Source organism: Cimex lectularius, unplaced genomic scaffold, assembly GCF_000648675.2.
Source record: "Cimex lectularius strain Harlan isolate CLEC.00 unplaced genomic scaffold, Clec_2.1 scaffold156, whole genome shotgun sequence".
NCBI classification, from domain to species: domain Eukaryota; kingdom Metazoa; phylum Arthropoda; class Insecta; order Hemiptera; family Cimicidae; genus Cimex; species Cimex lectularius.
In genome coordinates, this window is record NW_019392760.1 from 556,431 (window position 1) to 584,222 (window position 27,792).

Sequence of the window (27,792 nt, forward strand, 5' to 3'; positions counted from 1 at the left end):
TTTTTAACGACCTTACGATTTTTCAAGACTTCGGCAAGCCTAAATCTTTGAGTTCCTTCCATCTAACTACGGTCTTTTTCCGTCTACTGAAAAACTACGTTCTTCGAAACTGTAAGGTTAAGTCGTCTGTTGTACGCGAAAATTTTCAGTTTGCCGGGATCGAGTCGTAGGTCGAAACAAAACGGACGTTTTCGAAGATTATGTCGAGTCCAGTGAGATAGGGCTGTTTACATTCTCTAGATGGGAAAGTTTGCGCGAAGTTGGGCGATTACGGACGATCAAAAATCGAATGTAGTCGAACCCAGTCATCCCCCCTTACGTCATCCTTTGTACGCAAAAATCCCAGCTAGCAGGGTTCGAGTCGCAGGTCTTATGTATTCGTACGACTAATAACACTTCAGTCATATTCGATCACAATCCAACATTTTAACCTAATTGTCTAATCCGGTAAATTTTGGGCTTCGGTTTTAGCGGAGAGGGATGATTACATTCTCTAGATGGGAAAGTTTATGCGATTAAGAACGATAAAAAAAACGGACTTAGTCGGTTTCAGTGTGAGACCGGCCTAAGAATAATGATGGCAAACAATGGGTAAAAGATACAATACTTTATATTAAAAAAATAAATAAACAAATAAAAATCTAGTACAATAAAACGACTGAAAATGGATCTATCTTAACCATCCAGAAAAAAATAGAAATTTCTATAGAAAAATAGAAAAAAAAATATATAAATTTGGTAATGAATTAATAATACTTTTTTATTCACTTTATCCAATTGAAATAATTACACAAAATATTTTAGGTAGTATCATAGTTCAAAATCGCACGATTTTTAGTTACTAATGACCTTTGAGAGATGATATTGTGATGTTGGTAATAACAGAAGGAAAAATTTGCTCAAAACGAAATTATTTAAAAGAGAAACACCAACAAATAATAATTAAAGACTTACGCAATAGGAGAATGATTTATTATCCATTAAAACCGCCCGATAAAGTCGATCCTCTTCCTTATTGCTTTCCGGCTCCGGAAGAATCAAAAGTCATAAATTAGCGAAACTGCACGACTATCGTCTAGCCTACCGGGCAATAAACTACGGAGGACATTGTCGGCCAAATCGGCAGCTGGGCTCCCTGTTTTTTCTTCTACTTCTTCCACCGGCTTCCCACAGGAGAGGGAGGCCCGGGAGTATAAACGTTCACAGCACGTGGAGAAGTCCCGCAAGGACACATGGACGATTTGTCAGGTCTTTTTAATAGAAATGGACGCACGCGAGGATTCACAGATGTTCCCTTTACGGCGGGACGGAATGGAAAAAAATCGCTTTCTGACCTGCACGTGGCAGTTTTGCAACCGATGGTACAAAATTAAAATCAAAAGGGGAGACGCAAAAAATAACAAAAGAATCCCATGCTGGGGGTATGCCTTCTTATCACAGCAATAGCGTTTATATATCTGTTGACAATGTCAGGGGTTAGATTTCACTTCAAGTCAAAATGATTTTTTATTAGAATGGAAATGGCCACCATCCAGTATCTCTATAGCCGGCACCTCAACCTCCTACAATGGTTAGAAGGAAGAGTGGTGGTACCAATACAAAGGCTCGCTTTGAATGAGATCTATTGTTGGGGGAGTGGGGCAGATTTGGCACGTTTAGTATGTTTAGACCGTTGTGGATGGAAGATTGGTCGTCTTCTAAAGCGCTTAGGATTTTGGATTTGAGATATAGAATTTTTTTCAAATTCATTCGCTTGGTGCAGTTCAATTCCAAAGTTCTGGGTGATAAGAACGTTGATAAATGGTCATATTGTCTTGTATAATAATGGAAGATGGATTTTCCATTTCTTCCCCCAATTCGCTTTAATCGAGTTTATTTGGGTTCAAAGTTTTTGTCTATACGTAGTCCAAGTCATCTACTATTCTCTGAACATACAGAAGTGTGGTCAAACGAGACTGGAGGGATGAAACCTCCGGGGGCAGGCCAATATCGGTTGAAAGGATTGTTCTGCCGTTATCATATGTGACAGTTAATTCTCCATGTAGAAAGCTAGTAGGCTACCAGAAAATGGCATTGAAAAACATACATACATGAGAGATGGTCGTTACTCGACTCAGAATACGTCATATGCGGTTGACATAACTAGAATTAAGCCATTGTCCGTCAACGGCGGCTACCTGCTTTGTCTCTATTTAGAGATCGAGTTGGTCAACCAGTGTGAATATTGTGCGAAAAGAGCTGAACTTAAGAGAATGTTCACCCGGCTTAGAATAATCCATATGCTGTATACCTAGTTTTGGATCAACATTCTTTCTTAATCTGGTTTTACTAATGTTAAATTTTACTATTCCAAGAACGTGAGGGACTATTCTTCTCCAGAGCAGAATAGGCCATATGCGGATGTCACCAGTACAGTTAATTTTAAACCAAAGCGAACGTTTGCCACGATTAGAGGAACGTTGCTAGATTAGAAGGGAGTCGAGGTTAATAGGCTACAAAATGTGACAGGAGAACATACGTTGAAGATGGTGGACCGGACTCAGAATAGGTCATATGTGGTTGACATTAGTATAACTTATTTAAGGCAAATAAATGTGTCCTACTCGCAGAGTCGCTTGATAATGGAAAGGTTTTGTGCTCGTTTAGAAAGCGAAAAAAGCGAAGAAAAAAACCGAACGTTACACGAGACTCAGAATAGGCCCAACACTGTACAATTTTGATCAAAATTCTTCGTTAACAAGTTTGACCTAGTACTTTCTAGATTAACTTGTACATCCTATCAAAGAGTAGCAAACTCACTCAACACATCCATTAAGATTCTTCCTAATGGAACGGTAATTTGTTATAGCCTGTAGTACACGAGAGAACTCCGAAAACGTAAGTTGAAAAATAGTGTTGTTCTTCCCAAACTCAAACTAAGCCATACAAATTTGGAGAGTGTACAGACGACCATTAAAAAAACGTTCTTTAGCGAGTTTCTCGGTTCGTGCACTTTTGAAGACTTTCCATGGCATCCCTCTGCTTAGCTGCTTGTGTTAAAGTATTGGGTGAATGCATAGAGGGAAAGGGGTCGATGGCAGCATAATAACCTCCATCGACCCTTAGGTTAGTCACTTAACCCTTATTTTGTATAGGTCGACATAGGGATATCGAGTACCCTATTGCCTTCAAGGAGCGAATAGTGCATACACATTTAATTATTTTATGAATAAATAACTGATGTTTTAGTTTATAACCTGCTTAAGTTAAAATTACCTATTAATGAGAATATGACATATAAACGTCTATTTTAGCTGTTTTTAATGTATAATATATGAAGTATTAAAAGCGTAAAGGTTGGTTACCGTTTATAGATGCTTTAAAGTGATTTTACGCGTACTTGTACTGTTATTGTTGTTTACCCTTTCGGAATAATCAATAGATTTATTCGTGTAATCTTTCTGTGGGAAAGGAAATTTATTCTAAAGGGAAGTTTTAAAGTATCTTGAATTGAAAATGAAGCAAAGTTTCTTTATAAGAACAATAAAAGGAAAAGGTCATTATTCAGGCTTATACTCCAATTAAACATTATCTCTGCTGGAACATCAAAGGGCAATTCCATTACTTTAAGCAGATCTAGATTCTGAGAGGAAGAAGAAACACTTTATAGATGACCTAATTGTAGACAAGATTACGGTAACGCGGAAAAAAAGGGGCGTCAACGGGTTTGACAGAGGCGACTTGATTGAAATCAATATGATCAAGGATATGACGGGTCATAGTCGGCTCGAGCGGAGGCTGTCAGCACAAGAACTTGCACGGGAAATTAAGTACGAAATCGATTCTGGACGAAACGGTGAACAGTTTCGAGAGTGACATATGGTACAGTCAATGCTTCGGGAAATATTAGAAAGGATGGATTACAGCTGGGGTCGCTCGTGCAAAGAGTTTCAGATCGATGTGCGAGCGGCGTGCACGTAGTTAATTCTTTTATCGCTCTTTTGTCATTTAAATATGCCCATATTGGATTCACGTCAATCAAAACGAATCGGAAGCCTATTCGGTCATGGATGACTTCAGCAAGGTGAACGGCCTCCCTTCTACGGGAGAATTCGGGAAAACGGGGAGCGCAAGCCTATTAGGATCGAGGCGGTTCTATTATTCCAAGTTCAAGGCCGGCCTGACAAAGCGGGACGGTGCGGACCTGAAAATCAGCCCACGCCACCAGGACCTAAACGAAAATTCAATACCTTCCATCTAAATTTCAATCGGAATATCCGATTAATTTCCTAACCAGTTTAGGTTTTTGTCAAGTATACTACGGCCATATTTTCGTGGAAAATAGGTCAAAACTGAAAAAGCGCAAACCTAAAACTACAACGTTTCTTTTACTTTGATCTAAAAGAAATGTTTAATTGATCGGCAATTGATCTGGGTGCGTATACTCTCCCTGGTTTACGTTTCACTTAAACGTATGTTTCGTCTTCACGCCTTCTACAAGCAGTAATTAAACTGATCCAGAGGCAAAAGTCGCAGATCAAGGGTCACCACCAACTTTAGCAAGAACAACCATCAATATTCCTCATTTTCTCTATTATTTATTTTTAATAATAAAACATACGATAATACTATGAACTGTTGGATAAATCTTTAGTTTGATAGATGTGAAAGTCCGAACTGTTATTTTCAGGAATGCCAGAAGCGAACGGAATTATTTATGGAGGAAAAAGGTCACCACGCGATTAGAAAAAGCTCAACAGGCACAAAATATCTCTAACCCCTTTTTTCATATAGATAATTAAAGCTTTAAGATCATGATTGAGCTTTTATGTGGAGTAAATTCATCTGGATCCTAAGAAAGCCATTGATAAGTTTTAATATTATCAACTAGTATTTTTATTATACCAACCCAGGAACTTTGAATTAATACCAAAAGGTAAAAGAAAAAGTTGTAAACCTGTAATTTATTTTATGCCGTTAATGCAAAATATTAAAAGTCTTGTAACGTCCATGGAGTTTATGTTCGGTCTTTTATGTTTTATGTTTTTATGGACCACGGCGGCTGGTTGGCACAGTTAGAACAACCGTCTCTATTAAGGTTTATTTATAGAGAGTTATAATTTATACAGAAAGATGAGAGTATCATGACTGAATAATTATGAGCTAGGCCGACTCTTTTATTACTATTTTTCCAAAATATCTCTTCACGACTTTTAAATTATGGACACAGACATCATCAGGATAAGGCAATGAATGCGTGGAATCACGTGTACTTCCATAAAACTCGGAATTGATGTGGTAAACCGTAGTTTTAATTGTTCGTTTCATCCAGACCGTGAAATGGCCTTTTCAGATAAAACGTATGTTAAATATAATAATAGAAATAACAATTATGTTAGTAATAACAGTGTTACGTATACAGTAGGATGAAGAGTGAATATAAAAATCAAACCTGTGAACTTGAAATCAAGCACCAAGTTCGAAAGCCACTCAAGCGATAAATGGCACTAAAACTATATTGGAATATTGCACATGAAATGAAATTTGGACTTCTCTGTCCTAAATCCTAAGATATGTTTCGGCTTTTGTTATCTTCTGATAGATCAACGTAGCGAGGATAGGCTGACCAAAATGATCGATTAAGTCCAAATTTCGGGTTCATTATCACAAAGAAATGATATAATTGCAAGCAGATGGGTCAGTCCTCAACGGTATCTTATCACTTATCACATATCGCAATGTCATATTACATGGCATAACAACATAAACCACAAAACGACGGTTTATTGTTGAGGCATAACAAAACATTTTTTTTTAATTTCTAAACCATATTTGATCCCACGCAAGAAGATAACATTGATTATAATTTGTCAATGAAAGGAGAATGTGGTTAAATGAGAGAAACAGAAAATTGAGGAAATGATAAACATGGAAGAATGGAGGGGAAAGATGAACAGAAGTAAGAGATAACAGTGAAAAAGAAAGAAGGGGGAAGAAAATCAGAAACAGTGAGGGTGACGGAAAGAAAGCAAGTAAAGAAATGAGTGCAAGAGGAAGAGGCGAGATAGTGCAATCGCAATTGCATGAAAGATAAAAAACGGATGAACGAAAAAGGGAGGGTGAAAGTAATAGAGCATTAAGGATAGAGGAGGTGGGTGAATGACTGAAAGAAAGTAAGAAAGAGTGGGAGAGAATAAAATAAGAAGAGGTAGATTGAAAGATGGAAGTAAATGTAGAGTGAGCGAGAGTACAACACGAATGTAAAGAGTGCGTGTGACTGAAATGATTGAATGAAAGAAACAAACAATGAGAAAAAGTTAACTTGCAAAAGTGGGAGCGAAGGAGGAACATAATGAGAAACTAATAGAAAGAAAGAAAGAAAGAGAAAGAGAGAGAGAGAGAGAGAGAGAGAGAGAGAGAGAGAGAGAAGAGCGAGGGTGAGAGTACGTGACGGGATGAGAAAGAGAAAAAGTAAAGTGGATAAGAGAAAGAGGAAGAAGGGGGGAGAGAGTGAAATAATAATTACATAAAAAAGAAATGGAGGACTGAGATTGAAAGAAAGTAAGAGAAAATGGGTGTGAGCATGAAGGAAAGACATAAAGTGAAGTATAAGAAAAGAGCATTGGTGCGTGTAACAGCTATTTACAGAAAGAAGAAGAGGAAGAGAAAGAGAAAGAGAGTGAGTGAGTGAGAGATAAAGTAAGTAGAGGGAGATTGAACTATGAAAGTGAATGAAAGATTCAGCGAGAGTGAAAGTGTGAGGGCGTGAACGAGCATGTGTGTGAAGAACTGAATAAGAGGGGGAAAAGAGAGAGATAGTGAGAGAGTAGACGAGAAAGGCGATTGATACATCTTCAACCATTTATACGACAGTTTACAACATATGTATACTTTAGATTTATGTCATTTGGTAAATCCTAAAGAACATTTTTGCAAAAATAGACGTATTTGTTCAGACTGCTGATCTATTTAATAAATGCTTTTTTTGTTGAATCTAACTCGAATAAATGTGTGGTGACTAGTGGCCGTTAATCGATAATTATTCAGGAATCGTGAATGTTTTTCTGAAACCTACATCTCACGATTCCTGAATAACTAACTCGTATAATGTATTATATTTAGGACATACAAAAATAATTGAATTTTCATTTCCTTAAATACACTGAAATACAAAGTGGCCGCCCTCGTTTTTTCCTCTTTTTGCGTTGATTTGCATTCGACGTAGCGTCGATTTTATGAGGTTTTGAATGTAGTGCTGTGGAATATTTCCATTCTCCTCCAACAGTACCATTCTTAATTCCTGCAAATCCTCTGGCATAACTGGGCCCAAAGGTGTTCGATAGGTTTTAAGTCGGGACATGCTGGCCTATCCACGCATTGAAAAGAAGCCCCTTCCAGCGGTTAGGGAACCATAGAGAAATGCCTACCCAAATCATAAAATAGCATCATAAAATCTGTAGCTTCTCCGGAGTGAAAATATTGCGGGATATATCGCTTTCATGTCCTTTTCAAACCCTTTCTGCCATCAGAAGGCCTCGAACAAAACCTTTACTCATCTGAAAGATTTTAGTCTTTCGCTCAGACCAATTGATGTCTGTTGCGAAACTTAACCGAGCTGTTGTGTGCCTTGCCGAAAGTTCAGGACCAATGGCAGGCCTTCTCGCACGTAATCCGTCCGTCTTCTGAAAGTCTTCGCCTTACAGTGCGTAAACTGACAACATTTCTAACTTTTTCAAGTCGTTGCTTGATCTCTAAAGCGGTAAAATGTCGATTACGGATTACATTCGAAACAACAATCTCTCTGACATGTGACACGATGGCGACCTGATCCATTCCTTCCTGAGTAACCTCCAGTTGGTAGCAAAGGAAGCACCTTCGGACAGTTGTTCTGGGAATGTTAAGCACCCTAGTCACATACGCTTGACTTCTTCCATCTTCCAATAATGCTTATGATTCGAACCGGATCTGTATCACTTAAAATCACCACTCAATCAAATTTGAAACGTAAAAATGGTACCGCTTACAAAAATCAGACCACTTTTTCTAAGAGGTACTTAAAAATATTAAGAGTGGCCACTTTTTTGCCTCTCAGAGGGTTTTATTTTCGAATAAAAGTTAAATTTGATACATTAAATCGGCTTGGAGACGACCAAGGTGTCGTCAATTCCTTTTCAATTCGGTTTCAAGTTTATTTTTTATTTATTTTCCTTTTATAAGTCGTTCTAAGTCGGGACGAGGCGGGCGGTTGATATTTTTGCCGTATCCGTGCGGGTGGGTGGTTTTGGGGGTTGTGGATCGATATGGAGGGACGGCGAGGGGTGCCCTCTCGGGTGGGGGACTCCAGTGCAGCCTCTTCGCTCGATAATGACAAACACTTTAAGCCGAGGAGGGCCTTGGAAAGTCGCAAAAAGTCCAAAGAAATTGGCGCCATACGCAAAAAATAACACCGGGTGAGGGCGTCTTTTTGACAAATGAGTTTTGGCTCATTTTGCACTTTGGACGCCCAAAAAAATGGCCCGCCTCTTCCACCTCGCGTCCAAACACGCGTTGAATTAATCTTGAACTTGTCCTAAAAAATAAAAATAAAATAAAAAATAAAAAACGACAAACACGATCAAAAATTGTCGTACAAGACGGCAAACCGTTCGAAAACATGATCGAAAGTCTTCCAAAAATGGCCTTCGTTTGGCAAGATGAAAAAAAAAGTTGTAAATAGGCATACTTTAAAATTCTAGTTCCCCAATATTACGAAAAGCTGGAAAAATCTTTTTTCACGCTTTGGACTTTAAAAATCAGAAAATAACTAGCTACTGGTCGACTAAGACAGTGTTTTAGAGAAAAAAAAGTCGGTATAAAATTTTAAGAATTGTGGACAAACCCAAAATGCTTTATCCTAACAGGCTAAAAAACCTAGGCTTTGGCATCTCCCGGCCAAGGTGGTCTTTTTATGAGAAGAACGTGTCTGAATTTACAAAACGAACAAACCTCTTAACATTTAAGTTTTCTTAAACACAATTCTTGAGGATATGCTAATATTTTAGAAATCGATATAAAGATAACGAATCTACAACAGAAAGGCTCATTTTACAAAGCAAAAAGATGTAAATAGGCATACTTTCAAATCCTAGTTTCACCGAATGTTCCAAAAAGCAGGAAAAATCAGTTTTTATGGACTTGACCTCAATAATCAGGAAAATACTACTTACTGACCGATTTATACGGTTTCTTCCAAAAAAAAAATGTTAGAAAAAATTCTAATATGTTAGAAACCCGGTGTAAAGATACGGAATCAACCAAAATAAGGTTCAGTTTACAGGCAAAAAGATGTAAATAGTTATATTTCAAAATCATAGTTCTTCCTGATATCACTGAAAGACTGAGAAAAAATCGCGTTTTTGCGATGGACTTATTAGAAAATTACTACTTATTTCTCAAAATGTACTTAATGTGTAAAAAATTTAAGAGTTGTGGACTAAACCGAAAATGGCAAATGAAGCAAACATTTCATTGGAAGAGGCAAAAAAAATTTTTTTTTAAATCTCGCATCCAAGCAGGCCTTAACAAGGGATAGGGGATAAGGATAAAAGAAGCAGCCACAAAGCCTACTGCACCTCGACCTAAAAAGTTCTATTGTGCTCCTCTGTTTTTTAAACCCACTGGCCAGCTTCAGGTTATTAATCAGCCTCCATAGCTTTACCAGCGGCTCCTTAGTGTAGGATCTTGCTTGCGGTTTTTCTAGTCCTAATTTCAAGAACCTGCTCCTACATAGACCTTCACAGAAAGGTAGAATGTGTTCTGTGGTCTCCTCCTCTTCCTGACATTACCTTCAGAGTGTTTCTTCTGTCGTATTCCTCTCCGGTGCTTTCTTAAATACCAATCTCCTGTCAAACCAGAATCTTCGTTCGGTTGCGGTTGCCTTCCAAAGTAATTGTTTTGTAAGTTTTGCGGACGGTCATTCTATCAATCTCTTCGTGTGCCTCATACCTGGGGTATTGTTCCACAGGTTTTGGACTCATTAAGGATCCACTTCAAGATGTATCCTCTTTTTTGGCAGGATGTAGGGTTCAGGACCGAGAGAGTTGGTTCCCTCTTCGGCCAAAATGTCAACCTTTACATTTCCTCTATGCCACGAGTACCCAGGGGCCATGCCAGGGACTTCCGTCAGGGCCTCTATGCAGTTCCAAATACTCTTTGCCTTCACCTCGCACGAGGCTAGGATCTTTAGTGATGCCTGACAGTCAGAGAAGATGGCTATCTCTCGGGAATGCATTTCTAGCCTTTTTATTTCCCTGGCGCAATGTTCAATCGCTATGATTTCAGACTGGAAAACTGTAGCATTTTACCTAAGTTACCGTCAGTTCGGTCTTTGGTTTCATCCAGAAGACTCTTATCTCCGGGCCCTTGTCGGTTGTGAAGACGAGAGTGTAGGTGTTTGCCTTTAGCGATGTTCCTTTGGCCCATTCTTCCCGCTCTGGTATCAATACCTTGTACTTTTTAATAAAATGTATTTTAGAGTAGTGGCATCAATTGGCATGTCTGCCTGTATCTCCTCCCTTAGTTTCCATTGTTTATTTGCATGGCCTATCCTTGCAGATGGTTGTCCATTTATAAGCCTGTGGGTCGCTGGTATGGCTTCTCCTTGGATTAAATTATGAAGTGGTGGGAGGTTTAACAACACTTACAGGGCCGCAGTTGGCGTTGTTCTCATGGCACCAGTGACAGGCTTGTCTTTGGGTGCAACACAATAGCCAATTATTTTATGGCTTTGGCCTGCGGAATCTTGGTCCACCACACCACTGACTCATATGTGAACATTGGTCTTAGGACGTAGGTAGCCATAGGATCATTTTAGGGTTTACACCCCACTTCTTGGCACAGAGCGATTTTGGCTTTCTGGGTAGCTTTAATCCTTAAGGCATCTACAACTTATTCCAATTCATTATTACCAAAAAATTGAATGAAGCCTCTAAATCTTGATATTTTTGTGATATTGCTCTTTGTTGTGTTGAGTGGTGAAGAAAATTGTATATTTGTCGATACCGGTATTTTTTATCTTCCTATCAAACGAAACAGAAAAAATAAAAGGACATTTTTCTAGCCCAAACTCCAATTAAATTACGATACATCGACTGGGACAATCAAAAAGCAATTTCTTTTGCATGCAAACTTTGTGCATGAAAAGATGTAGATTTGTCCTAGGAGGAAGAAAAACACTAGTTTTCGCATCTTCACTCATGGGTTTCCAAACTATCCCGACGACCTTATTAATTAAAAAATTACGACTGAACTGACAAACTAAAACAGTTTGAATTACGAAAGTGACACTACAGTCCTGCAAAAATTTTTGTAATTGATGTTTATAATTTCAGAGAAACTAGTCAGTTCAAAATTAAAGAGAAACCGAAGCGAAGCAAAAATGGCAAATTTAATACCGAATTCAATTTAATAAACAACGTACTGCAATCTAGATATATTTTAGGACATGCCGCAATAAAGAATCTTTTTACAAAGCAAATATGTATATTTTTTCTGGTTTAATTTATTATTCTTGTATAAAACCTACCAGCATAAAAAATAACCTTTATCCTTCATTAATAAAAAACGAATCAAAAGTCAAATAAACAGTTTAGCGCAGTATCGTATTTAGAGATTTTCGAAAAATAACAATAGTTTTGCCAATATCTAGACAAACCGAAAACCAAAAATTGGATCAAAATGATAGATTTGGCATAATTTTGTATTTTTAAAAAATCGGGGAAAAGGACAATTTAAAAAACAAAAAAGTTCAAATCAAAAATCCCTTCATCAAGCTCGCGAGGAATATATCCCCTTCATCAGGACATGGCACAATTCTCATATCGACTGGCATTCCTACACGCTCTCTATGAGGAGCCAAGGAATGACACAAGTGGAACACATCTGACAGGCCTTCTGTAAAGCCGGATCCATGGGGGGGGGGACTAGGGGCTAAGAAGATGTAAATTTCTAAGATCAAAAAATTTATATATATAATGTATATATTATTATATGTATTATAATTCATGAATGTATGAAAATGGTTAGAAAATTATCATAATAATTGAAAAGTCAAGATAACTTATAATAAATAATTTTTACAGTAATAAATGGTCTTTTTTAAGTAGGTATGCTTTTAGTGAAGTATACTTCATTTTGCTTATTACATTTTATTAGGTTTCGTGGTCCGTTTGACCGAATAAATTATTTTCAATTTATTAAGTTTTTGGTTGAGATTAAAAAAATGGAAAAAAGGAGGGAAAATTCAAAAGGTGAGGTTGAGATGAGAAGTTAGTGTCCGAGTGGATCGAAGTCACGATAGCTCAATTGGTAGAGTAGCGGCGTATATAGCCGAAGGTCGTGGGTTCGAATCCCGCTCGTGATACTAACTTTTTTATCTCAACTAAAAACCTCAATTGCTTTAAATTTACTTCCGCAGCATATAGAAGAACTGCTTAAGGTACTTGGTATTAAAAAAATCTACACTAACAAATAAAATAAATTTGGCACAGTGCAGAATTTTTAACTTCTCATTGTAAACTAGAAAACAACCAGCTTCTCTTCCAAGATGTCAGACGACGCTGATAAAAATTAATAATTTTTCTAACCGTAATAAAGTCCGTACTTATCATTCGAGATGGTAATCACAAAACACCTGTGAAGTACAAGGCCTATTATACTTAGGTGCGTGTACTACTGTTACACCCGAATGCCCTTTATCCGTTTCCTTTAAAATTAATAATGTTCAATTAACAACGTGTCAAGATCACACAAGTTGTTGTGCACGTGTGTGCACTTCCTACTGTTTGTTTTTGTCTTGAACTGTTGCCTTTAAAAGGTATCGTGATGGAGTAGCGAGAATGAGCGGACCACGATGATTAATATGATAAACTATGAACTTTTTGATAAATATTGAGAAAAGTCACTCGGATTAAAAAGTGCAGTTAATACGTACGACAAGTTAGTTAACGTCTTGAGTTTTTGATTTTGAAACTTTAAAAAACACAGGTGCGGCCTTATTTGAGACGTCAGATTATCTAGGGCAAATAGAAATAAATATATTGACCGTGAATAAACACCATAAACGCTTTCTGCAGAAAGAGCCCTCGTTTTTGTTCCCAAGCCCTCCACATTTTCCTATAAATGGCAGGAACACTATGTTGCATTTAAAATATATACATCAAGTTTTTGTAAAATAAAAATTCCATATGTGAGACAGTTAAGATTTTTTAAATTCTCTGGTCGGGGTGGAACGTGGGACGTTTGCATTCCCCCTCTCGTTGTTACCACGTGGTGGCTATTAATTATCTTAACGGTGAGCCTAATCCGATGGCCATGGCTTCCGTTTACTAATTTCCCTTCAAATGTATCTCTCGATCCGAAATAATTTCCTGCCAGGGACGCGTTTTTTGTTAACCCGGCTGGCCTAGCCCTCGGGAGACAATAGCAGTAGTTTTACTACGCCGTCCGAATTGCGGAAAAGGCGACTGGTCAAGGAGAAACGAATTTATAAAAGAAATTACCCTTTGGACTATATCGGAGTGGATTTCCCAAGCAACGACAAACATATTAGATTGAATCTAATCTATAAAAATACAATGGTGCCACGCATAAAATCAAATTAGTAAGACAAACATGCAGGATCGAACAGATGAGGAATATCGCCCAACAGCAAATTTAAATTCAATTAGATTATAGGTATCCTCACCTGGATTACCAAAATGTAAATATTAAAAAAAACTCACTGAAATGTGCTTGTAAGAAGGCTTTTGTTGTAAAAACACTACAACTGCTTAAAAACAGAATAAAACCACACGAAAAAAAGGATCATAAATAAGCAACAAACCATAGGATTAGCTCAACATGTTTTTTTTATACATTAAAAAAAGGACTCATTGAAATGTGTTTGTAACAAGGCTTATATTGGAAAAACACTACAATTGCTTAAAAACAGAATAAAACCACAGGAAAAAAGTGTCATAAATAAGCAACAAACCGTAGGAATAGCTCAACATGTTTTTTTATACATTAAAAAAGGTCTCATTGAAATGTGTTTGTAACAAGGGTTATATTGGAAAAACACTACAATTGCTTAAAAACAGAATAAAACCACAGGAAAAAAGTGTCATAAATAAGCAACAAACCGTAGGATTAGCTCAACATGTTTTTTTATTGATTAAAAAAGGACTCATTGAAATGTGTTTGTAACAAGGCTTATATTGGAAAAACACTACAATTGCATAAAAACAGAATAAAACCACAGGAAAAAAGTGTCATAAATAAGCTACAAAACACAGGATTAGTTCAACATGTTTTTTATAGATTAAAAAAGGGCTCATTGAAATGTGTTTGTAACAAGATGTACAGTGGAAAAACATACAATTACTTAAAAACAGAATAAAACCACATGTAAAAAGTTTCATAAATCAGCAATAAACCACAGAATTAGCCCAAAATGTTTTTGTGACAAAATATAAATTTGAATTTCAAAATGCTAAAATTGTTATGACGAAAAAATTGAAATCAAATTAAATTTATTAGAAACTCACAGAAAATGAACTACCAATATAAAAATATTTTTTATATTTATTAATGATTTTTACGAAAGACTTTATATAGTAATTTTTGCAGTTATTTATTTTATATATTGTTTTGGTATTTTATAATATTGTTGAGTATTTATTGTTTTTATTTATACTAACTCTATGATATCTATTTATAATATTTATTTTATGTATCTAACTGTACTAAAAATTTATTCATGGCTGAAAATGCTTAACATGTTAAAATTTACTTTTCATCAAAGATTTGTATAAGTTCACGTCTCATTGACAGCTAGTGGTAAGCAATGAGACCTGCTTGTCTCTCTTTATTTTTGTAATCTTTGTAACTCCTTCCACGTTTCACAAAACACTCACTCCATTCCCATAAAGCGGAGACTTCATAGAAATGGCACGGACCCACCACTAAAGATGAAGAAGCCCAAACATGCCTGACAGATTAAAAGGAACAACATCGATGAAACTACATATAAAATACTAGAAAAGTTTACTTTTCTTCTGTTTTTTCTATCTGAGATTTCAAGAAGCGGGAATAAACGGACCGAAGATCAGAATACTGCAGATCATTTTTCTTCGATATTTGCGCGACCTTAGAAAACATCATACACTGAACATTCCACATTACCTTTTTATCCATTAGGAGCGACAATAGACGGACCCACGATTGACATTTAGACCAACTTCTTCATGACTTCAAGAAAAACCAAACACTATTCTACGTGTATTATTACATTTCCGATTTATTTCTAACCACTTGACCCTTCCGCCTAACAGCTATATTCACAAATAAATAGTCAGTAAACAATTTGTTTAAATGACAAGTCACCACACAAGAAACAGAAGATTACTGCGTGTCGAAGAACTGTCGAAATTTAATGCAATAGCGAGGACATGCGGACCCATAGCTGAAGGTGATACTTTCAATGTATTATTAAGAGTAAACAAGTAAAAAATGTAAAAGTTCCTTACACTGAACTCTGTGTAGGAACGAGAACAATCATACCCGAGGTGACACGTTTCTTGATGACTGATTTTTATCGAACATTGTATGGCATCGAAGTTAACATTGAGTTTACAGCTGATTACTAACCACTTAACACATCTCTATCTAACTTTTATAACATTCAGTGAAAAGATTGATTAATTTGAACATTTCAAATTAGCGATTGAAATAGTTAATTGGCCTCTTTGCCCAGGCTTCTGGAGAAAAGTAATTAAATTTAGGTCAGAAATAGAAAATATACATCAAATCGCTTTCAATGTTTTATGTGAGGTTTTTCAGTTTGCAAGGGCTGCGCTCTTTCCTCCCCAGTTTTTTTATGCATTGTCGGGGTCCGACCCTCCGTTTCGACCGAGCAGTAATAAGAAGGCTTTGTGCCCATGAGAAAAGGGTAATGGGCACGTGTTCCAATCAACAAACTGGTTTAGTAAGCTGCGACCTGCACGTGACGCATCAGACTGTATGCACCGATGGCCGATATTAGCATCGGAATACCGGTAGGAACGACCTCCTGCAGAAAACAATGAGATCTGGCTGGGCCCGACAGTCTGGTATTCGAAATTTACGCTTTTAGATATATAAACTAGGGTAAAAAAATGGGCCCATAGGTTGAAAAATACAGTTTCAGAAAGTGCATTTTTATATAAACATCATATCAGGTCTATCATCTTGGTTTTTGGTATCATCGCCATCTGAAGTTAGTTAGGGGGTGGTTGAGGGTGGAAGACTTAGTACTTAATTAAAGCCCTCTTAATCTCATTTTCTCGAGGGTAATAATTAGATCAAATAAAAATATTTATAAAATCACCTCTGGTTCGCCTCGCTTTTACAGCTGTAGTCAGACGTTACCCCTTATTTCTAGAAGAGTCCGATGCCGTTCCAAGACAGGTCGTTATTTTATAGCGGATTTGGTAGTATTAAATAATTACTTTTGTTACTTAAACATATTGCCTGGAATTTATAAGAGCAAAGAGCTTAGGACAAGCCTATAAAACTCAAGTGGTTCTAACCTTGGATAATCTATAAGGGGTCAGAGGACCAAATCTTAATTGGAATTATTAAACATTTTTTCCTGTAAAATAGAATATTAAGTTAAACCATAAATACCACATATAAAAAAATAGTTTTCTATAAAAATTTTTTATATGTGGTATTTATGGTTTAACTTAATATTCTATTTTACAGATATATATGTATATATATTTTCCCTCCTGTTAGGATTTTCATTTGGGGTGATTTATAGATTCCTGGAAACCCACCTACAAATTGAATCGCATACAAGTATTAAATTCTACGGTGTCAGTTACATTTCATGATGTCATTTTATTATTCCAGCAATCCATCCAAACGATGCATCTGATAATGTGGTTGTAAGCATAAAAAAACTATAATCATAAGATATTGAAAAAAATTCTTTAAACAAACTACACCCATTAATATAAAAATAAGTTTATTTATTGAGCAGAATTACTAAATGATCGAGTGTTTATTACTGAACTTTTGGTCAAACATAGATCGTAGGTGTGTCCAGTGGTAATTTCCAAGGTTTGCTATTTATTACGCAAATTCAACTAAGGCGGCCTCCTTTTTTCAACGAGTGTTTTCTAAAAGATGCAGCGGGGGAAATCGAGCTTCACTGGCGACACGTAAACGGTCGTTGATTTTTATTGTTGTACCGGAGTAACGAGGGCGGAAGCGGTGGCGTATCCGATCAAGCATTTAAGAATGTACTCTGAAAGGATCTTCTTGAGGGAAAAAAGTAATAATAATAACGATTGCTACGAGTTTCAACAATATCGTTTTGGGCCCTTAAAAAAACGATTTGTTTAACTTATTACTGGTGGGATGTTACATTTGGGTACATGGTACATTTGGATGCAACGCTTAAAGACAAAAACCAATGAGATTGGACAGAGACAATTCCCCTTGAGAGATGACCAGTAACAAAAGCTTCCTCGACATTCCCCAGACCTTTGACAGATATCCTGTTCAAGCTCTACCATATCACCCCCTCACAACTTTACCAGGTTCTGTAAATCTTATCTTTCTGCCCGTTTCATCGGGATCACTATGTCGAGCTTCAACATACAAAAATAGGTGCTCCAATGCGTCTTGGGTTTCTGTATAACATTTTGTCCTCGGACATACTACTCAATCGGCAACAATTACCCTATGACCTATGATAGTTCCTAAAACTTTCAAAAATTCCAGGTCCAAAATCCTTCCTTATTAAAAAGAAAATACATAGATGTAATCCTACTGCTCTAAATAACGTCCTATATCTCGACAACTTATCTGGAATCCGCTCGCAATATAAAAAAAGATAAGAACTAAACAGGCTGGGGGCCCCAAGAAGGTATCTGGGGCGTACGAGAAACCAGATCGTTGTTAGACCCAACAGAACTGACTGATGGACTTGGACTCTGAAGTACATCCAAGTAATCCAACCTAAGCATAACCCAAAATTTGTTAAATGTTCTTCGCTCAACACAAACACTCCAATGTCTCAAGTAACATTGACCTTAAACTAAAATAACAGTCCAATCGCTATTCACTATAAGCCTCTAGACAATGAAAAACCTGACAAACGTTGTAACGACCAGGAGATATTTTCAAAACAATCGAAAAATTTAGCAAAGATTTACAGCGTATGAAACCTAGCCTGAAAAGGAATCAACAAATCAAGACTTTTAAGAAATAACATCACCCAAAACCTCTCACGCTAATAAATACATTTTAAATATTCATATTTGACATTCCTACTTACTCTATATAGGCCACGTGCAAGGGCTATAACCAAAAAATAAGTGTCCTGTGTCGACCGCCTATGGCCTATTATCAGTGGAGTGGGAAGATTCTTTCTCAACGACACAAATACTCGATATCCTCCATCGACGATTATATCAACCTATCACGCTAATAAATTATTTCAATCACACGAAACCTAACTTATCTACAGGTTACATTGAATAGAAAACATGTTTCTTCAAAAATGTAACAGGGGCCTAAAACGGTTCCGTGGTAAGTACAATACTCGGGTAGGTTGCCTCCTCCTAGTGGTCATTCTCTACATGCCGGACACATATAAAGAGCAAACGTGTCTCTCGGTGTCAACCGTGTATGGCCTATTAATTTTATTACCTTTCGACCCCTCACACCTTAATTACGCGAAACTTTCCTTACATTTTATAGCTACATTCAGTAGAAAATATCTAGCCTCAAAAAATCTGACCGAGTACCCATGGTTCTTCCTTAGCAAGTACAGAACTCGGATGGCTATCCTCCTAACGACCTTTCTCTAAATGCCGGACTCACAAAGAACAAATTAAGTTTCTTTGTGTCAACCGTACATGGTCTATTTTATTCTCTTTTCTTTTATTACTCAATTTCTCCCTTTGACTTCTCACACCTAACTTTCTCGCTAATAAATACTTTCAATTACACGAAACCTTCCTTATAATTTACAGCTACATTCAGCAGAAAATATCTAGTTCCTCAAAAAATCTGACAGAGTATCCATAGTGCTTACGTAGCAAGGACAGTACTCGGAGGGCTTTCCTCCACCTAACGATCCTTCTCTACATTGTAAATTTCTCCGTGTCAACCGTACATGGTCTATTTTATGCTCTTATTTCTTTTATTACTTAACTTCTCCCTTTGACCTCTCACACCTAACTTTCTCGCTAATAAATACTTTTAATCACACAGAACGTTGATTATCAACGAAAACCACATAGTAGAAGACACTTCTAAAAACCGGAACAGGTAGCTAAATTGCTGCCGTGACTCATCGACCTTTCTCTACAGGGAAATACAAGGGCTTCGGCCAGGTATCCGTGTGTCAACCACACATGTCTGAGTTTTGTGAGAACGATCTTTCTTTCCTAGTCAGATCTAATGGCCACATATGAAACGTGCCCTTGATATTCAATAGCTTCTGAACTGAAATGTTATATTACACTAGGATTTACTTGTTTTAGGAGTTACAAATTTCAGTCCATGCACGTCAAAAATAGGAATCTCATAACAGTTTTTTATTTTATTAAAAGTATAATGGAAAAGTCTAATAGGAGTGTACCCTGTCTAGGAAAAAAAGTGAATTAAATGAAGTGAAATAATCCGTGGGGTCGAAAATGGCACCCTGCGCTTGTCCGCAGCCGCACTTCAACAGAAGAACCGTCGACAAATTATGTAAATCTCACGAACTTTCGAAGTGGTAATAAATTAATTTGAGAAACCGGACCGGTCCATCTTCCTCTCGCGAGCCCGATAAACAATGATGCCCGAGGAGAAATTGGCTCGGGATTGAAAAGCAAATATCGGCCCGTTGCCCGTAGGCGGTTCGTCGTCGGACCTCGGAAGGGAACGAGTCTTTTTCAATACCCCTCTCCGTTTTTATTCCATCGACCCTGCCGAGTTTCAAATTTGTACAACAATCACGCCAATTATTCACCGATCTTCGCCAAAGAACGGAAACCCTTAAGTCTTTCAGGGAGGTCCTTTTAAAATAGAAAATTCTTTGTGGGCCTTCTCCAGAGAACAAAGTCCATCGATTTATCGGCCAGATGTTTTGTGTCATGCGTACAAAATAAACTGATAGACCTAAGCTAAACAGAACAAATGAAATCCGCTCCTGCTAATTTACCTTATTAGACAACAACCTTACCTGACAAATATAATCAGACTACCGAACATAACGTATAAATTATAATCAACATAGATTCGGTCATATTTACCTTTTCCGGGAATATCTTCAGGCTATCTACTGCGGTTGTAATAACGAACTCAGTTAATCAACAATTAGAACCACGAACAAGAATACTAGAAGCAAATGAAAAATAAATATAATTTATGTATGCGTTCCGGGATATTTGTCTGTATCTACATTTTGATATTCATTGCATATCTGCACGTGATCTCCCGCGGTAGTCTATTATAAACCTTCTCAATCACCAGCCTAGAAGATTGACCAGAAATTGTAGGAACCAATTAATATGGCGTTACTTTTATACACGTTGTACATTCAGTTTTTCTTGTCGGCAATTTATCTTTCATGGCACTACCTATGTAATAAAATCAATGAACCGATCAATAACCACGAGAAAGGAAAATAAATGAAGAATAAGATTGTTTATACACATTTTCCCATATTTAGATTTTCAGTGAATATCTACAAGTTCTCCCTCAAGGTAGAGTTTTACAGAATCTGGTTCGTAAGATAGTGCATACCCATAAAACAGGCACCAAAACATAATCTGTCATTTACTTAGACTGATATGTAACTTTTAATATCTAGACGTGGAAAATTTCGTTCAATTTTTCCGCTATTAGGTTTCCTTATGTATATTCATAATTTCGATTAATTATTCTTTTTTGTAAGGTCTTGGGTGAGATAAAAAAGTCAGTGTGACGAGCGGGATTCGAACCCGCAACCATCGGCTAAATACGTTGCTCTACCACTTGAGCTATGGTGACTTCGATCCTCTCGGACACAACTCTCCCATCTCAACCTACAACCGTTCGAATTTTCCCTTTTTTGCCATTTTCAAATGTCGTGTAATCAGGATTGGATTCTGAGCGACTTATGAAGTGGCCACGGGGAGCTGTTTGGTGAAGTGATACTTCTTTTTACTTATTAAGTATTAATCCATTTACGTTTTAATGGTCAATTGACCAAGTGACTTCTTTCAATTAATTATTCTTTTAATGTAAGGTCTTGGTTGAGATTTAGCCGAAGGTCGTGGGTTCAATCCCATCTCAACCAAGATCTTACATAAACATAATAATTAATTAAAAGAAGTAACTTGGTCAATTGACCACTAAAACGTAAATGGATTTATATTCATAATTATTTTCACTAGCTAGCTGGAAAGCAAATAACTCACCACATTTTCTAATAGGCCCAGATTATAATTTCCTTACCTGAAAAAAATATAGATGCATTAGTTTTATTAAATTAATTTTTAATAACAAGTTTTTTTTTGTGTTTCTGGGTCTTGTATGAGTGAATGTATTTATTGGTGTGAATGGGGAGGGGCTGATGGTGAAGTAGGTTCTCCACCGACCCTCAGGTTGTGAGTATGACTTGGGCTGATGGCAGAAAACTTTTAAAAAAACCCAAAAAGTTAATTGTAGTGAACAGGTAGATGGAGGAATATCGAGTACTCCATCTACAAAAAATAATGAGTGCGATCAAGTGTATAGGTGTGAATGTATTTTTGGTGTGACTGTGTAGTGAGTGTGTGTTGCAGTATTTTACTTCCGATCGGGGCTAAATGACCTACAAAAAAAAAGTTTTATTGTGCAATAAAACTATCAATGTGCAACAGTGTAAACGTTAATAGCGTTCTTAGATTGAGCATGCCATAACATTCAAGTAACGACCTTCATTAAAGAATCAAAAATCAGCTACAATGCTCAATTAAAGTTGTAACTATGGGATTCAGCCATGTGTAATTTGTATAAAGTAATATCGTAGTACTAAGTTAAATTTTATTAAGGGCGGTTAAAGGTTTTATTTCATTGAATGTATTGAAGCCACAGTTCGACGAATTTTAATATAAACCACGGTATGTGAAATTAAAAAATAGGCTTATGATGCAGAAAACACACGAGAAGCACCATGTGGCTCGACGAAATTGTTGTGCCGAGTTAACCGGATGATGGAAAAAAGAATAAGTAATTATTAATTGCCATCTCCTTGAAAAAGCCCGATAGATAAAAAACCTAGATTCTTGGATGTCATGCTTTGTCAGATAAGGAAAATATAACAAAGGTTAAAAAGTTAGAAGCTTGAAAGAGCATAAAATGTATACGGAACAGCAATAAAAGTATAAGAAACATCAATTCTAATTATTAAAAAAGAGGGGAGGGAGACAGAAATAAATGTAGATAGATACATGTATAGATAATTAGTTGAATAAAAGATAAACAAATACATGGATAACTAGATTATGAGGGATATAGAGAAAGAAAGAGGGTGTGAAAGAGAGTGAGAAGAATAGACAGATAAATGGAGAAAGAGAGAGAGGGGGGGAGAGAGAGAAAGAGAGGGAGAGAGAGAGAAAGAGAGATAAGAGGGGAGAGAGAGAGGTAGTGAGAATAAGAGAGAAAAAGAGAGAGAGGGAGAGAAGCGGAAGGCAAAGAGAGAGATGCGAGTAACAGACAAATAGAGACAGAAATAAATATTGATTGATAATTAGTTAAAAAGAAAGATAAACAGATAGATGAACATGATAAAGAATGGAAAAGAGGGAGAGGAGAGAAAGAAAGAAAAAGAGAGAGAGAGAAAGAGAGGGAGTGTGTGTGTGTGTGTGTGTGTGTGTGTGTGTGTGTGTGTGTGTGTGTGTGTGTGTGTGTGTGTGGATAAAATGCAAGTAAAATACTTAATACAGCTAAAAACAAGAAAATGGGACACTGAACCTACAAATTGAAGAAAATAGCAAAAACACAGAGCAACTAGGATAACTACAAGAAAAAAAATTAGAACATATACAAGAAGAGAGTAGCTTTATGACAAAGTTGATTTTTTTAAGTCTCAAGTATATTGCAACAGAACTTTCTCTTGAACTTGAAGGCTCACTTGAACCCCAGTAACTTGATTTGGCAATTTACTACTGGTCTATCACCTTTAAGAATGATGCTCCTAAAAGCATTTCAACTTTTTTTCTCATCTTTATAAATGTTACACAAAAAAGAACATACAAATTATAAGATTATATAACACAAGATGTTATTATTGATGTTTTTATTGTCAAAACAATATTATAAACAAATTACTATTCGACTCCTCCCAGAATAAGTAAATTAACACAGAAATATAGATAAGGAGGAGGATGGTGAAAAATTGAATTTCTTAATTTACTACATTGCTTTTTGCCCTTAAATGTTTACGAAGAACGCACATACACATGTCCAGTTTGATTAATTCATGTTTTCAAAGACGAGAACACGGTATACGAGATGGAATATTCAATCCGAGCCGGAAACATCCCGCAAGACCTCCCCGGGGGTTTTGAATCTTCGGAGAAATGTCAATTAATCCATTCTCCATTCATATCACGTAAAGCCACGCCTATATATTTTTTCCTTTCCTCACCGAGTATCACAATTGTTTAATTAATCTCTTTTGCTATTCAACTAATATACCGGAGACCGGTTTATTAAATTCCCATTGTATTTACACCGGTGGTCATGGTCAAAACCGTGAGAGCTCACGTGGTTTTATTTGTTTCGTTTTTGTTCGACACATATTGACTTCATAATTGACAAAAGACACCGGTACCTAAATCACAATGAAATGATCTCTATAAATATTTATTACTTTATATTTTATTTTCGTAAAAATATATTTCTATATCGAATGGTGGAAACAAATTCAATTCAACTTTATATGGTTTTGTTTTGCCATGGATCCGTCTGTAGTTGGAGGCATAAGCTAGGATAGTAAAAGCAAATTTAGAATATATTTAATCATATTTAGTGAAGGTCCGCATATTTGCTGTCGTGGGAGTATGCTATGACATCACTTGATCACCAGTTAGAGCAAATTAATATATGTGTATGTTGTTTGCACCTGCGTATGTTTAGCCTTATGGGTGGATTTAGGCCGTATGCGTTATTCAACGAACGCCTGCATGTTACCTCTCGTAGTAGTCCAGTATACAAACAGTTAATCACCAACCAGAAGTTGAACAATAAAAGAAAAACTGAAGCGAATTGAGAAACACACTATGCATCTATACACATTTAGCCATATTGAAATATTCAGGGAGTGTCCGCTTGTTGTTTCTCTCGGTGGTATATTACACGATTAAACAGGCGAATAATGCCAACACATTTAATCATATTCAATGAATGTCCGCATAATTTCTCTCGCGTTAGTCTATTAGAAAATTAGAACGTCACTTAATGGACGGGAATGAACTAATAAATGTACACGGGTATATTTCTGCGTGCTTTTTGACTATGGCTAGCTCGTAGCCATATGCAGTTATTGAACAATGATCGTCAGCAGTCGTTAACATTAGCAGCCAGAAGGTGAACAATAAAAGAACAAAAACTGAAAGGAAATGAAGAATAAACAGACCCTTACTTATTAAAATGTATGTACTTGACCGTATTAAATGTTCAGGTGTATCTCTCGGAAGACTAATATAAAAATATTTAATTAACAGCCAGAAGCAAACAACGAAACTGAAAACGTATTAACAATAAACGTTCACTTACTTATTCATCAATGCACGTTTGGCCGTATTTTAAATATTCGGTGAATATACGCATGTTTTCTCTCTCGGTAGTCTATTATAAAAACAGTAAATCACCAGCCAGAAGTTGAAAACTGATAGCATATTAAGAATGATTTTTCTTAATACTATGCACCCACATGCATTCGGCCGTATCCAAATAGTCAGTGAACGGCCCCCGGTATATTGTCTCTCTACTCATCGCATTAATAACCAGCTAGAAGCACTGGCGAAAATAGTAATTAATTGGTAAAAGCAAATTAATTGGTTAAAACTCATACAAATTTGGTCGTCCTCGAATATTCGGTGATTGTCCGCATGTTATCCCTCGCGGTAGTCTATAAAAAAAAGTCGCATAACCAAACCTGCTTTTTCTATTCAACTAATATTCCCAAAGAGGGTTTATTCAATTCTTATTGTCGTTATATACCTGCATTCATGGTTGGCTTAGAGTAATTTTAGGATGTTTGATGTGCCATAAAATATGTGAGATAGTAATTCACTGAGCAGTAATTATATCTGAACGCTAAAATAGTCAATCGATGTTTTAATCTGCCTAAATGGTATAAAGTCATAATGATTAACAGCGTGATGATAAACAATTTGATTGTTTTTATTCTAGTTTAAGTAGATTACATTTGAACATCGGTTGTTAGGACAAACCGTGTGATACGTAAATCGCGACAATTTCTACGAACTTAAAACAGGTGTAGCTGGCGCTGGAGATATCTAGATGCGCAAAAGAAGTATACTCAGCATACACGAGCGTGACTCAGCACTGGAGATAATCCTTAATCGGGCCATATGACGCGTATCGGTCTCATTGACGGACATCCCCCATATATTCCTCCCCCCTATAATGGAAGTTTTCGAAACTAAATTAAGAACCGGGACTGCCGACTGTAAAGGGCAATTTTCCTCTTTCTTTTACGGCCTTTTGATAGGAAAAAAGAGAAAAATGACGACGTTGGAACGTCACGATCATAGCACAAAACTAATCACAGAAGAAAAGAACAGTATTCATAAATCAATATCATTTTTTTAGACCAACCAAAGGTCTTAGTCCTATAGAGTACATTATTAAGTTGACCTAAGAGAAAAATAACGCAACATTTGTCTTCGGTACCTTCACTTCACCTTAGTATTAAACTGGAAGGTGCAGAAATTATCCTGCGGGCAATACTGGATAGGTCAATCTTAAGAAGAACATTAGTGTAGGTTAATAGAAGGCAGCAGGCAAAGAAGACGCCATATCATCAGAATTTTTTGTGGGCTATAACCGAAGTTATCTAATTGCTGACTAGCGCAGGCAGGTTGTATCGGCTTGTCGTCTTCGGGGCCGGAAATATCTTGGTCTGCTACTGTTAAGCACCTAAAGGTAATACTTGGCATTAAGCTAACCTTCGTCGCCCATGTAAGGTATAGAGTGAATAAAGTCAAAGCTGCAATTCGTGTCCTTGTTTCCTGTAGTGTGCAGACTCTAAACTGTTCCCAGTAAACAAACTTCTCTAATAAATACTGATCAGACCAATGTTCTTGTATGCTTGCTCCCCTCCCATGGGCTTCGACTCACGATCGAACATCGCAACGCTACAAATTACGCAAAGTACGTTTTTACGGCTCGTTGTACCCCATATAAAACGCCTCACAAAGAATTTTTTTGAACATTCAACTAAGCAGTAATCAGTTCGACAAATTGCGTCTAAGACTTGACTTCATGTACAGGCATAGTTTATTGAAAAAGCTCATTAGTTTAAACTTCGCCCGCGGTGGTTTTTCTTACTTTATTTACCCTTAAATTAATTTTTATTTTGTATTGTCGATACATACTTTTAAAACTAAAATTCTGAAGCAGGAGGTTACAGTATAAACTGGCACTTCTATGCAAATATGTCTAAACTGTCATAAATATTTTGAATAAAGATTCTACTCTATTCTATAATGACTGACTGGCTGCACAAAGAACCCAATGATCACTGCGTAATGAGAAAAGTCAAAGAAATCATAACGATAAACAAAGAAAATGCACATCTACTAACCTAACAAAAGGATTCACAGGCATACAAACAGAACATTACCCAGTTAATTACCACCAAGCAACGATGGGAATAATTCAGCGAAGGAGTGTCGTTTCTGCCAAAAACAGTAGAACACATTCTAAGCATGTAGAGCTGTTGTGTACCCAAAAACTGCCATCACAATGTAACACCCAATGACGTAAAAATACAGAATCTACAAAAGTTACTGGAATTTATCAAATAATTCCAGATTTTTTTACGTGAGTTGTTGCCTACACAACAGATCCGACTGGATAATGAGACACGCCAAAGAGGTCACAACGTTATCCAAAGAAAATATACAACTACTAACCTTGTGAAATGTACACACAGGTTTAGAAATTCAACGAATACATGTGGCGTTTCCGCCAAGAAAGATCAGAAAAACTAGTAAACAATCTAATCTCATGCTGAGCTCTTGTATATGCAACGTCTGTCATCTCAATACAACACCCAATGATATAAAAATACTGAACCTACAAACGATCCTGGGGTTTAGAAAACAAATCCTCTTTGACGAGATAGTTTATCGAGCAATAGATACATATAATGTACAATATATCCATATGGTTAGAGTACGAACAGCTAATGCTAACTATGCGACTCAATGCGTAGAAATAACTTACACCAGCTAATCATGGGGTTTTTAAAGTTTATTTTATTTTTCACGACTTAATTGTTGATATAGGGCTTCAATATAGTAATTGGGGTACGCAATGTACCAGAAAGCTGACCTGGCTTAGCAGTAAGTTAAATAATGAAAAGGCCGGTACCAACTATGGAACCATGCAGTACACCGGTCAAACAATCACGGGAATGAAAATGAACCGATTTTGATTATTAAAGCCGGGCAGTACCGCTTTTAATATTTAAGGGAGGTATATTCAATTTACCAACGCATTTTGGACGTGCGTAATAACCATAAAGGTTTGGTT

The 27,792-nt window shown here is 36.7% G+C and overlaps 1 protein-coding gene and 1 non-coding gene across 2 annotated transcripts in view; one reads left to right on the forward strand and one right to left on the reverse strand.

Annotated features, from left to right (window-relative positions):
- LOC106669782 (zinc finger protein jing homolog) overlaps nt 1-27,792 on the reverse strand; it is a 223,493-nt gene that overhangs the window by 123,924 nt on the left and 71,777 nt on the right. The window lies entirely within an intron of this gene.
- Trnay-aua lies at nt 12,307-12,379 on the forward strand. Its single transcript has one exon. It is a non-coding gene; the product is annotated as a tRNA-Tyr (tRNA).